This window comes from Bubalus bubalis, chromosome 4 (assembly GCF_019923935.1).
Source record: "Bubalus bubalis isolate 160015118507 breed Murrah chromosome 4, NDDB_SH_1, whole genome shotgun sequence".
In the NCBI taxonomy this organism is placed as follows: Eukaryota; Metazoa; Chordata; class Mammalia; order Artiodactyla; family Bovidae; genus Bubalus; species Bubalus bubalis.
Genome location: NC_059160.1, coordinates 139,238,689 through 139,250,626, shown reverse-complemented (window position 1 = coordinate 139,250,626; position 11,938 = coordinate 139,238,689).

The window sequence follows — 11,938 nt, the reverse complement described above, 5'->3', positions numbered from 1 at the left end:
CACTTTTTTATGTGATTATCGGACACTGGTGAATCATCCTCATAAAAGGACTGTTCAAATGTTTTATCCATATTTTATTGAGTGGCTTAGCATTCTGTTATTGAGTTGTAGGACCTCATATATTCCACACACTAGACCTTTGTTAGCTATATGCTTTGCAAGTATTTTCCCAGTCTGTGTCTTGCTATTCACTTCCTGAGTTGTGTCTTTTGATGAGAAGAAGTTGAAAGCCTACCCTCTCTCTTTTAATCTTATTTTCAAACATAAGGCTTTTAATTTCAAAGCACATTTCTCCATATTTTATCATTTTTAATCTTAAGAAATCCTTCATGCCCCAAGAATGTAAATAGCATCTCCTAAATTTTTTTTAATTATCCTAATTTTGTTTTTACTATCTAGTGTCTTAAATCTATCTAAAATCTTTGAGATGGGTTGAGGTTAAGATCTTAACGTGCTCAGTCTCTTCAGTCATGTTTCTTTGCGACCCTGTGGCCTGTAGCCTGCCACACTCTTCTGTCCATGGGATTCTCCAGGCAAGCATAGTGGAGTGGGTTGCCATGCCCTTCTCCAGGGGATCTTCCCCCCCAGGGATCGAACACAGGTCTCCTGCATCTTCTGCATTGCAGGCGGATTCTTTACTGCTGAACCACTGGGGAAGCCCTAAGATCTCAGCATGTCCCCCAAATACACAACCAAGATCTTAACTACATGAGCTGAGGAGTCTTTTTACCCTCCTACTTTCCCTTTGTTTTTTCCTTCAGCCTTCTGTTTCCATGGGGCCAATTACCAACTATACAACGATGAGGCCATAATCTTTCTCTAGGCCAGGATGCAACTCCATGCCCTCCTCTCCCTCACCTACACACACATATATCAACCAACTTAATGGTAAATATTTCTAAATATGCACAAGTCTACTTCTTCCCCTCCATCACAATCACTGTGTCCAAGCCATCATGACACCTGATTTGGACTATGGACTTAGCCTCTCAACTGGTCTTCCTGTTTCCACAATCATGCCAGCAACCAAAACAATTCTGTTAAAACTTGTCAGATCATGTCATCCTTTGCTCTAAATGCTCCAAACACTTAGGAGAGCCTGCAAGGCCCTCCATAGCCCGGGAGCCCCTTTTCTCTCCATCCTCCTCTCTTCACATTCTCCCACTTCTTGATCCCATTCCTGATCTACTAGATTACTTTCTGCTCCTGAGAACACTGGGCATCCTTCCTCTGAACTTTGTAGCGCCTGGTCCCATGATCTGGAATGCTTTCCCCTTGGATCTGTGTAGCTCACTCAATTGCCCAAATCTTACCTTCCCAGCAAGGCTTGCTTTGTTCACCCTTCTAAAAATGACACTTATGCTTCTCTCTATTGTAATATCAATCCTGATATACTGCTGTAATCTCCTTAGCACTTGCTATTGGCTAACCTATCTGATAATTTACTCATATCTATTATTATTTCTTCCCCTCCCACTAGAAGAGAGCCTCTATAAAAGTAGGGATTTTTGCCCATTTTGAAATTGATGCTACCACCTAGAGTGGTCCTTAGCATGTCCCAGGTTCTCAATAAATGTGTTAAATTGATAGAGTGAATGAATTGCCTTTTGGATATCTGGATTTTTCACAGGAAACTATTAAAAATGAACTTACATGGTTTTTGCCAACACTGCTTCTGTCAACTTTACCCACAAAAGATGGCTAAAATTCAGCCGGTCTTGCTGCCGTTACCTCTATCACCTCCCTGTTCTGTTACTTCCTCACCTTCCCCTCTGCCAGCTGAGAGCTTTACTGTCTTGCCTTTGCCTGTGCATGCATGCATGCTCGGTCACATCAGACTCTGAGACCCCATGGGCTGTAGGCCACCAGGCTCCTCTGTCCATGGGATTTTTCAGGCAAGAAAATTGGAGTGGGTTGCCATTTCCTACTCCATGTCTTTGCCTGGGTCACTGCAAAGATTCCTGTAAGTTTCTTTGCCTCTGCTCTGGCTCCCATTTAACTTTTCCTTCTCACACAACCACAGGGATGTTTCTAAAGTCTACACATAATCTTTTTTTTCCTTTTGGCCATGCCATGCGGCACATGAAGTCTCAGTTCACCCAACCAGGGATCAAGCCATACCCCCCGCATTGAAAGAACGGAGTCCTAGCCACTGGACCACTAGGGAAGTGTCTGCCTATAATCTTGTCGCTTATTTGCTCACAATCCTTTCATGACTGTGCTTCCTTCTGAGATAACAGACAAATGGCTCATCATGGTATGTAAGTTTGTCCATTATCTGTCCCTCCTGTGCCGGGGTCCAGCCCCGGTGGATCCAGGGAATTCGAAGCGGGGACGGCGTCGGCGAGGATCAGGAAACAACTGCTTAATTAAACTTTAATTAAGGATATAAAGAGTAATAGAATAAGGATAGCTCAGTGAGGAAATTCAGTGGAGAAAAGAGGCTGAAATAAGGATAGCTCACTGAGGAAATTCAGTGGAGAAAAGAGGCTGAATAATTCAGCCAGAAGGTGAGAGAAAGAACGACATGGGGAGACCAAGTTTTGGTGAACAAGGCCCGCACTTTATTTTCCAAAGTAGTTTTTATACCTTAAGTTATGCATAGAGGATAATGGGGGAAGGGGTAGAGTCATGCAGCAAGCCAGGCTTTCTTCCTGCAAACTTATCATATGCAAAAGCTTAGGTGATTTGCATCATCTTCTGGCCCGGAGGCCTGTTAACATTTTAAGACCCTTTCTTCTTAAAAAGAAGAAAAAAAAAAAGAAAGAAAACTTATTTTTCCCTAAAGGTGATTGGTCAGGAGCCACCCTCCAAAAGCATTAGATAAAGTTGCATTCCTACAGAGCAAAGGTGTGGTGGGCTATAACAAGAAAAATAATTAACTCAAGGGTCCCAGGTTACAAACATTAAAGCTACTACTTACACCAATTATATTAATCAATACACTGCCAGGGACACAGCAGGTAAGGGATATGGAAACTTAGCAGCAAACATTGGCCCAACAAGTGAAAATCCCTTCACCAATACAATTTCTAATCAATCTTTTAACTGCTCAAAGGAATCTGTATTTAGACAGTTTAGAACATCTCATGCCTCTCACAGTTGGGAGGCTCTGAGCAATCACATGTGGCCAGAAAAACCTATTCAGGCAGGCTAGAGGACTTCCAGAGGAATTTGTAGGTTGAAACACTATCACACCCAGGAACTTTATTAACTGGAGCTGTAAGTTAACTCTTTTTTCAGAGAGAGGTAGTGGGGGACAGCCCCCCGTAAAGTCAGAGGTGTAGGTGAAAGCACAAAGCAGAAAGTAGGCAGACTCTGGTATTGGGGGGTAGATGCTCGAGAATTTCCAGGGGGACTCCTGAGGCTCGATCCCGCCTTTGCGTATGCCAAGCCTCCTTCCTCATGACCTTTGTCGTGGGTGGAGCTCCTCACGCTGGCTCCCGGCAGTGATAGAATTCCAGTTTAGCTATTCCAGATCCTGAAAGATGATGCTGTGGAAAGTGCTGCACTCAATATGCAATATGCACTCAATATGCAATATGCCGGCTCCCGGCACTCCTGAATCCTACAGCCGTGTGCCCCACCCCTGGATTCAGTCACCAGCCACGCCGGACTCCTGCCTGGTGCCCCACTGATTCATGAGCTCACTTTACTCATACACTTTTAAAATACTATTTCCTTGAACTGAAAATAACCTTTCTCCACCTAGCTATTTCCTCTTTTCTCTTTAAGGAGAAACTCAGATTTTTTTTTCTACTCCAGACTTAGCTTTATGTTCTTTTACCGGCTCCGATTACCCTAGCACTTACCCTTCCAATTATAATTTTTGGTCTATTCATCTGTCTTCCCCACTGAATTGTAAACTCCTCTGGGGAAATATACCTCTTTTAACTCTCTATCACTAGGGTCTAGCACAGATCTGGTATAAAGTCATAACTGAATAAATGCCTAATAAAATAATATGGATATTTCTAGGGAAAGTGCTTGTACTTTTCTTCTCCCATAAGTTAGGTTCTCCTGTTGTGAATGCCTTAGAAAAGACTGCATTGTCAGCAATTAAGTCTAGTGGAGACAGCAGGACTCCAAAGTCAGCCAGATTTGGGGGAAAAGGTAATTCTTGCAATTTGATATTTTCGTGGTACAGGCAAGAACCAAACTTGTTATTTTCACAAATAGGCCCTATCTAGTTACTCCTTTAAAAAGACATGTTCTGATTTTTTAAACAGTATAACAACTGCAATATGCAATATGTTTATAGTTTCAATCATTACAGAGCAGGTGTAAGTTCTTCCAGCCTTTACTCCCACAGGTCCACGAGCCTAGCTGCCAAGTCCATCCTCTCTGGTTAGTGTTCATGTGTGATAACTTGCCTAACCCCAAATTAAAGGAAAACATACCAAAAATATATATTGAATAAATATATATTTAAAAAATAATTTTAAATGACTAAAATTAAAATGTGGTTTCTGAATACACATCAGCAATAGTCTTGCTTACAGCAAGGTTAGGTAGTAGGACAGAAGCCCAGAGAGAGGAGGCAGGGGGCAGACACCTGTCTGTGTCTCTGTCCTCTGGATTATACTTGTTCTTCTGGTTATACTTGAAGCACAGAGACTAGCTGTTATACTAGTTAACAGTTTATCCATTATACTAAAAGCACAGAGACTACAGATGTCAACATCTGAAGTCATCAAATACGGGGACATCCACTCCCTATTCACTGGGCTACAGAAAATTCTGCACAGTTGAGTTTGGCCAAACATATCAGCATTCATACACACCAACTCTTCCTCCAAAGTTGAGTCAAGGAGCAAAGACACATGAGCAAGGGTTGAATTAGCAAAAACAAGGCTTTTATATATATACTCAGGGGCCAGAAAGATAAGGGCCCATTGAGGCAACAAGTAAGGAGACAGGGGCAGCTGTAGGCAGGAGAAGGGCATCCTGCCTATTCCAAAATGAGACAGAAATTGACCTGGAACTTGGATTAACTAGGATAATGGTCAAAGGCAGGAAGGGGCTAGTTGATATATACAGAGCTCTCTTCAACTCTCAACAGTGGGACTTATCAGGTCCTGATTGTTGACTTTTGACCAGCTTTATCTGTCCTGACACACACACGTATCCTGAGGTATGGGACTTTTGGCTTGCAGTAGGAAGACAGAGAAAGGTTAAGTTTGTTTGACACAACTACAAGGAGCTGAGACTCTTTGCAGCACAGCAAGTCCCATTCATAGAAGCTTTTGCTTCTCAATTGCTGAGATCTGCATCTTGCACCAAGAGAAATAAAGGGTTGGTGGTCCTATACTTCTGTTTTCCACAAGTAACAAAGATGCCCCAAAGGCAAAGCCAAAGTTTGCTGTGGCCACATCAGAGCTGAAAACTACTCTGACCAAAGGGAGGAACAAAAGTGCCTCCAAACACAGATGTTTTCTCTGTGGTGCTGCCACCAGAAGTCAAGGAGGGCACCATGGCTGGATGACCAGGTGTTCTCACTGGAGGCAAAAGTAGAAATGTCTCCCTGAAAATCTACGAGGGCATCGTCCCTCTGACTGTACTAAAAGTGCTTTGACCATGAGCACCCCAGGAGCTCAGAATGATGGTGGGAAGATCCCCAAGCACAAGTCTGGTGATGTCTTCTTCCATCGTACCATATGGACCCCAGGCGCTCTGACTGTAGGTGGGAGCATAAGGGCCTACAAGCATAGAACTGGCACTGGCTGCCGCAACGTCTAGGGTGAACTCTGGCCAGCTGTGCCTCAGGTCCTCTGTACCTCCAGCCACAAGGGTGCTGCTGATCCTCCAGGCATATGTACTGTGGCCAGAGGGACCCTAAGGAGCTCCGCCAGAGGCAGTAAGAGGAGCACGGTGCTCATTCCTTTCACTATAACAGATGTGCTTTGGCATGAAGGATGCCAGCTGATCTGATCGCTAGGAGGAACAACTGTGTTACCCGGCACTCATTTCTTCTCAGTGGTGCTGACTCCTCCAATAGTCAGAGAAATGCCTTTGCCAGGCCAGCCCCATGTGCTCTGATGATAGGCAAGAAGGAAAGTGTCTGCCAGGGCAGATTTCCTCTCTGTAGAAGTGGACTCTCCATTCAGCAAGTGGAGTCCTATAAGGAAGTAGAACACTTCTACTCAGGTCTAAGTGTCCCCAACTTAAAGGACTAGCTTCCACTTGGTCCTGCACCAAAGCTGAGTGCTCCAGAATGGAGCTGGGGTCAGGGCATCCACACTCATCCCAAAGCTGCTACTTCTGCCCATAGGGCTGCAGATCCCAGAAAAGCAAATGGGTCTTCAATAGTGTTAGCAAACAGTGAGCTGCTGTTCTTGGTGCTGGCCATGCTGGGATCAGCTCTAAAGCCAGAGGTAGTGGCTGTGCCAATGGGGAAAATGCCAGGGGTGTCTCCAAAGGCAGGTTGGGTACAGACAGGGATGCCAAAGGTGGAAAATGCAGATGTCAAACCCAGAAACCTGGCTGAGTTGTGCCACCACTGGCTGGGGTGTGTCAGAGGTTAAATTAGTAGCTTGTACTGGGGCTGCCTGGTTTTCAAGAGCTGCCACTGGTGGCCCCAGGCTGTAGTCCATTTGGGATGGAACTCCAAATGAGGGCTGAAGGGTGGTTCCTGGAAAGTTGCATGTGGGCTGTTGACCAACTATGCAGGCAAGCTGGTGGAAACTGGGCCTGAAGCAATGTTATCACTAGGTGGCATGCTTTCAGAACCAAGGAGCTCCATGGAAAATGGGAAGATGTTGTCGCTGGAGACAGGAGACTAGAGATGACCGCCTGGGGAGGGGGCACAGTAACCATGTCAATTTCTTCAGAGTCAAAGGCAAGTCTCAATGCAGTGTGCAGAGGTGCTGATTACAGGAGTGGAGACAGCTCTAGAGACAGTGATGGCTGGCAAATAACAACCAAGAACTGGTGGAGGTGACTGGAGGAGAGGTCAGTATTAAAAAAGGAGGAGAATCCATACACATAGGTGTAGGTGACTCCATTCTATAGGACACAGATTGAAGGAGAGGACTGAGGTGTTAGGAGGTGTGGGAGGTCAAACTAGAAGATGCTATGACTGAGTGATGCGAAAGCAAGGGCCTTCACTCTCTACTTACTAAGTGAAAACACCCAAAATGAGCCTGACCCTAAAAGGAGTGTCAGCATGAACAGCATAAGAAGAATTAGGAACTGCACATCTCATTTCATAATCAATCTCTGGTGTGAGAGAAGGCAAAGGGGCACACAGGATTGGGGACCTGGCAGGTCAGCCAGTTCAAGAACTGGTAATGTTTTGGTAAAAGTAGATAAGGACAAGATGAGCGATTTCAGTTCTATCCTTTGAAGCCTTATCAAACCACTGACGCTCGGCTGTCTTCTCCAAACCCAGGTCTTCAGCAATAACTCTACAAGGAAGCTGGGGAGGGAAGGGCAATCCTCTTTATCCTACACCAGGAGCTGGAGCACAGCAGTGGCACTGGAATGTCCCATTTGCAGAGTTTACAACTGGCAGATATGGCAGAGAAATCCTGCTTGACAGGTCTGAAAGCGTCTGTCCCTGTGGTCTTCTTGGACATCAGTGAGATGGAGAACTGAGCCTAGGCCTTCATCAAGCACTGCCTTTGACAGTTTCTTGGGAAGCAGCAGTAGAAAGAGGCTGGACCACAAAGCCCTCCTCCACCAGCTCACTCCTCCAAGGGGTGGGACACCTCCAGCACCTCCAGCAGAGGGCGCTGTGAGCATCTCATGGCACAGGCCTTGGCTGAATACCCTCTTAGAGGCCAAGAGGTTTTAATCTCCGGGGCTTGAACTGGAGGTTTCCTTTCAGAAACTCTGGACCGCACCTTAAGGAACTGACACTCCAGTGGCTTCCAGAGGCATAGATACTGACGGTATACTCTCACTGTATGGGGCCTCTTCGCTGAACATCCTGCCTTTGATCACCAGTTGTCCATTCTCCTTCCTGGGCCTTCCCTGTGCTCTCCTGGGGCCCTCAGCTCAGTCTCCTTTGGGCAAGTATCCGGAGGATGACTGGATGTCACTGGCCTCATAAAGATAATTAACAGTTCTTGTGGCCAATGGCAGTGGGTCTATTTGCTCCCTGGAGGAGGGACATTTACCGTTTCCGGGTGACCCCTACCTGGGGAATTCTCGGAGATGCGAGCAGACAGTATTAGCTTCTTCTGAGTGGTCACACATGAGTGGTCCTCTTTGAGGACACAGAGAGGAGCCTGGGGGGCAAGTACTGAGCCTGTATGATGGGCCACCATCTCTTCTGGGAGCTCTAACTGTACAACCAAATGGGTAAAAGCATAGGATCCACACGGAACTGCCCAAGAGGAGGAGGGGAGATGTGGCCCGCGAAGTGATCTTGTAGGGAGAGATGGAGCGCACAGAGGCAGGATGAACTCACAGGCGATGGGCAAGCAGAGGCAAGGTTCTCCGAGGCCGTTGCCAGAGAAGAGCAGTTTGTGTGCCCCTTGGAGTGGAGCCTAAGCCGGGACAGGTCTCCTGGCTACGGACTCCTCGGGGCGAGGCAGGCGATCCCACGCGCAATATGCTCGAGACGCTCCGTTCAAACCTGAGTCAGAGAAAGGGCAGCCAGCCAAGGGAGCCAACGGGCAAAGGGCAGCCCAACCGCCATCTGCTCCCTCGTGGAACTTTGACGCAGGTGTTTGGGCCCCTGCACTCCGGGAAACTTATCAAGGCTGCAGAGACCCACAGGCCACCCAGCCGGCCCTGCCCAGGTGCCTGCAGGCCCCAGCAGCGGCTTTGGAAATCAATGCCTGTGCATCCTCCAGCCCTTTCCTCCAGGTCCCTGGGAGCCAGGTCCCTGGCCAGAGCCAGGGTGCTGGAACAACCCATCTCCTGTGAGGGTGGGGGCCGACTTGAGGGATGGTCAAGTCCCAGGGATGCCCAAAACCACGCAATGACCAGAGAAAGCTGGTGGCCAGGGCTGGCTGCAGACTGGCAAGTGCTAAGGTGGGGACAGACCCCTGAGCAGCACAGACACAAGTGCCCCAGGGTCTTCCTTGAGAACAACTACCACAGACGATGCTCCACCTCCAGGCCTCACGCTTAAGTCAGGGCTCTAGACACTGCCTTCTCCAGGGAGCTTTCCAGCCTGGGGAGCCAGGCATGCCTCTGCTTGCAGCCCTGCAAAGGCAAGACCCAAGGTCCTCATCTGGGCTGCAAAAGTCACGTGTTAGACAATACTATGATAATCTTCAGGTCCATCCATATTGCTACAAATGGTTTTATTTTATTCTTCGTAATGGATGAGTAATATTCCATTGTATATATGTACAACTTCTTTATCCATTCCTCTGTTGATGGACATTTAGGTTGCTTCCATGTTTTGGCTATTGTAAATAGTGCTCTATGAACATAGGGGTTCATGTACATTTTCCAATTATGGTTTTCTCCAGATAAATGCCCAGCTTTGGGATTGCTGGATCATACAGTGGTTCTTTACTAAGTGAAGTCAGTCAGTCAGAGATAGACAAATATCATATGATATCATGCATGTGAAATCTAATTTTTTAAAAAAGATAAAAATGAACTTCTGTATAAAACAGAAGCAGACTTACAGACATTGAAAACAAACTTATGGTTACCCAAGGGGAAACGTGAGTGTGGAGGGAGGGATAAATCAGGAGCTTGGAATGAACATACACACACTACTATATATGAGAGATGACCAACAGAGACCTACTGTACAGCACAAGAAATTCTACCCAATATTCTGGGATAATCTATATGAGAAAAGAATCTTAGAAAGAATGAATGTATATGTGTGTGTAACTGAATCACTTTGCTGTACACCTGAAACTAACACAACATTGTAAATCAACTACTCCAATAAAATTAAGATTTTTTAAAAAAAGAAAATACTACAGTTTCCTACATATTTAGCATGTATATTGCATCCTTGATAAATTCACCTCTTACTTCTGGTAGTTTCTTCATAAATGGCTTAGAATTTTCTACATACACAATCCATGTTTTCCATAAATAATGAGTTTGACTTCCTCCTTTGTCACCTGTATGCCTTTTCTTTTTCTTACTTTCTGCATTTGCTAAAAGCTCCAGCAAAGTGCTGAATACAAGTGGAGACTAATGGATATCCTTTTACTGTTCCCTATCTTAGGGGAAGAGCATTCAGCTATGCCGTTAGCTGAAGAATTTTTAGAAGCTCTTCATCATGTGAAGGAGATTCCCACCCATTCCTAATTCATAGAGAGATCTTTTGAAAAGGATGGTGTGAGAGTGGATTGGGTGAATATGTCAAAGAGGAGGGGAGCTTCTGTATCTTTAAGCTGTACTGTGGTATCATGGGTGGTGGGTTGGTTTTGGCTGTTCGGCAACTGGGATCTTAGTTCCATGACCAGGGATCAAACTTGCATCCACTGCATTGGAAACACAGAGTCTTAACCACTGGACTGCCAGGAAAATGCCTCATCTTTCTATTATTTTTTTATAAACTGTACATATATGTGATACATTCTTTCTGGTTTTTTATGTATATTTTACAATAAAAGCACTTTTAAAGTAGTAAGATGTAGTTGATGTGCAAGGATATTCTTATTTTGAAGTAACAAATATGCAATATTTCACTTAGACCCTAATAATTAAACATCAGGCTTTTATAGAAACCCAAGAATACACTGTTTTAATAGGGAAAGGAGATTTTAAATTTAAATAAACCTATAGTAAGTTGATACACACACATATGCTCTAATTCCTGAGAACTCTAAAGGTAAGATCATAGTATTACTTAGCAAATAGGAAAACATTTCTGACCAGTTAAAGTTCCCTGAAATGTAAATTAATTCTATCCTACAATCACTTTGGAGAAGAAAAAAAAAACTAGAAAATGGAAAAAAGAAATTACGTATACAGCAATATGTGAACCGTGAACTTCCTGATGTTCAAGCTGGTTTTAGAAAAGGCAGAGGAACCAGAGATCAAATTGCCACCATCCGTTGGATCATGGAAAAAGCAAGAGAGTTCCAGAAAAACATCTATTTCTGCTTTATTGACTATGCCAAAGCCTTTGACTGTGTGGATCACAATCAACTGTGGAAAATTGTGAAAGAGATGGGAATACCAGATCACCTGATCTGCCTCTTGAGAAATTTGTATGCAGGTCAGGAAGCAACAGTTAGAACTAGACATGGAACAACAGACTTGTTCCAAATAGGAAAAGGAGTACGTCAAGGCTGTATATTGTCACCCTGTTTATTTAACTTCTATGCAGAGTACATCATGAGAAACGCTGGACTGGAAGAAACGCAAGCTGGAATCAAGATTGCTGGGAGAAATATCAATAACCTCAGATATGTAGATGATACTACCCTTATGGCAGAAAGTGAAGAGGAACTCAAAAGCCTCTTGATGAAGGTGAAAGTGGAGAGTGAAAAAGTTGGCTTAAAGCTCAACATTCAGAAAACGAAGATCATGGCATCTGGTCCCATCACTTCATGGGAAATAGATGGGGAAACAGTGGAAACAGTGTCAGACTTTATTTTTCTGGGCTCCAACATCACTGCAGATGGTGACTGCAGCCATGAAATTAAAAGACGCTTACTCCTTGGAAGGAAAGTTATGACCAACCTAGATAGCATATTCAAAAGCAGAGACATTACTTTGCCAACAAAGGTCCGTCTAGTCAAGGCTATGGTTTTTCCTGTGGTCATGTATGGAAGTGAGAGTTGGACTGTGAAGAAGGCTGAGCACTGAAGAATTGATGCTTTTGAACTGTGGTGTTGGAGAAGACTCTTGAGAGTCCCCTGGACTGCAAGGAGATCCAACCAGTCCATTCTGAAGGAGATCAGCCCTGGGATTTCTTTGGAAGGAATGATGCTAAAGCTGAAACTCCAGTACTTTGGCCACCTCATGCGAAGAGTTGACTCATTGGAAAAGACTCTGATGCTGG